General features: G+C 35.5%; 1 long non-coding RNA gene across 1 annotated transcript in view; it reads left to right on the top strand.

Annotated features, from left to right (window-relative positions):
- Window positions 1-2,436, top strand: part of LOC135220138 (uncharacterized) — a 3,157-nt gene extending 721 nt beyond the window's left edge. The window contains exons 2-3 of the long non-coding RNA XR_010315589.1: window positions 1,748-1,923; window positions 2,164-2,436. This is a non-coding gene — a long non-coding RNA (uncharacterized LOC135220138). The remainder of the gene's footprint in view (window positions 1-1,747; window positions 1,924-2,163) is intronic.
- Window positions 2,437-2,500: the final 64 nt, after the last annotated feature.

The following is a 2,500-nucleotide window of genomic DNA, read 5'->3' as shown; positions in this document are numbered from 1 at the left end:
TATATATATATATATATATATATAATATATATATACTTGAAATTGTAAATGCTGCAATGCCCATAACTTCTCATTTTTTTTTCTTTTTTTGGATACGCTTGTCACTACACAGCCTTGAACTCCAACTTCAAAGAAATTTGAAGAAATTATTATATCATGTAGCAGAAAACGAACCCGCAATACCATAGTCCCGACGAGGTCCGACTGTTACGGCCCCTGAGAGAGGTCCGCCTCAGGTTCGATATGAAATTAAAAAAATATATATATTTCAACACCAGCAGTTGAAACTGGGGATACGAATATAGAAAGAAACACTAACACAACAAAGGTTTATTTACAAGCCTACTAACAAAGGTAAATGCAGAATGGTATCTCCTATTTACATAAAAAGATGGAATCTTACACTGCATGAACTGGGGGAACAGCGAGGTAATTCAAATACTTGCGGGCCGGTTTAGTGACTCAAAGCGGTGGCTTCACAAAAGGAGAGCGGCAATTGCAGACGTCCTCTTGACTCTGTATTGCAGAAAATAAAGTCTACTCTTGTTACTTGAAAGGCAGGAACTCCCCAAAACCTCTAGCAGGACATTTTCTTCTCTGAAGTCTTCTCAACGTCGAGATAACTCGGTCGTCCACTCCTGGAGATGACTAGACCAAAATCCAACCAACTCTCGAGCAACTTTTCTTGATCCTTCGTCGGTCCCTTTCTCTCTTATCTCTCACGGATGATCTCTGCTGCTGGTGATCTCTCACTGATAATCTGATCTGTGGCTCTTACTGAGGATATCTCTCTGTGACTAACTGGTGACTTCTCTTTTACAATCTTTGCGGCTGCTGCTACAACCGTTGTATTTATACGGCACTCTGGGGGCGGATCCTATGACGAGCGTCACAAACTCCCGAGACTTCCAGAACTTCTTAGATGAATCTAGACGAGGTATTGCATCAGAAATCTCGGCATTTCTCACGTCACGATGGCTCCTGACGAGTTCCACAACACTCCTGCCGATTCTAGAACCATCATGATAACAGGCACCTCCAACACAATGCGCTAACGCCTCCTTGCTGCCGAATTTCTCGAAAATGCGTTCTCCTTTCCTTTATCTTTCTTTGCTAGGAAGCAATTACCATCACACTGACCTGATCAAGAGAAAGAGAAGTTAAGAGGACATAGTGGCTGTTACAATTTCATATATATCTGGTTAAAAATGGTGGCAATGTGTATATTATATAATAATATATATGTATATATATATTATATATATATATATATATATATATATTTATATAATAATGTATAATATATATATATCATATATATATGATATATATATATATATATATATATATATAATATATATATATATATAATATATATACATGTACGTATGTATTTACATACGTTTAAACATTAAACGCAATTCTTTCGAGGTTATACTCTTGCAAGAAATTACAAGATTTCTATATTCCTATCTAAAAAAACAAAAAATATCTGATAAGAGAATGCTAATGAGTAACAGAATATATTAGAAGAATATGTAATTCAGGCGTGATCAATAATTATTCAAACCGTTCCTATACGATTATCTACATTCTTTGATGTGTTGTCATTTGTTCACTTGTAAGATTTTCCCTCGATTAATCCTAGTTTAAATTAAATGTTAAAGAAAAAAATATGTAATCTCGCTTTCATATTTACTCATAAATAGATAAACACTAACATTAACATTTTTCCTATATATTCCAGTTTTTGCTATTGGGGATATTTGCCATCCTGTACGAAGTCTCCGCTGCACCAACATTTGGATTCTCCTCCTACCCTAGTTACGGATATGGATATTCCCCATACGGATACGGACACGGATACGGACACGGTTACGGACACGGATACGGACACGGTTACGGATATAATAATTACAACTGGTAAGCAATATCCATTGATCCTCTACTTTTATATTGTCTAACAAAAAGTTTTGAAACTGGAAATTGTGCACAATACTGTCGGCAGAGAATCTATACAGGTATTTATTTACATAATACATATAGTAAACCCATGGGAAAATATCTGTATAAACAAACATATTCATAAGCACTTTCACAAATGTTCATTGTCAATATTCCTAATTACTCTTTCACATTCTGTTACATATCTCTTTCCCACAGGCCTTCCTACCATCATCACCAGGACCTCTTCACGGGATGAAACCAACACTAGAGACAATAAATAGAAAAAGTTCATTCCAATAACGGGGAACTCTCAATATTTTTCCTTCTGCCTCTCTTGAAGTGGCATACGAACGCCCAAGGATTCAAAATACATTAATGCTTTGTAAGGAAACTTTTTATATGGAAAATATCCGTTATGCTTTGAATAGACACGGCATTATCCTGTGGCATTGATAATAAAGTATTTAAGCAATAAATTCTTTAAGTTTCTGTCTGTCATTCCTTTATCCAAGATCAGCAGATAAGTTGATCAATGATTTTTTTTTCTCGGTCC

Source organism: Macrobrachium nipponense, chromosome 1, assembly GCF_015104395.2.
Source record: "Macrobrachium nipponense isolate FS-2020 chromosome 1, ASM1510439v2, whole genome shotgun sequence".
Taxonomy (NCBI): Eukaryota; Metazoa; Arthropoda; class Malacostraca; order Decapoda; family Palaemonidae; genus Macrobrachium; species Macrobrachium nipponense.
This window is presented reverse-complemented; position numbering and strand designations above follow the sequence as displayed.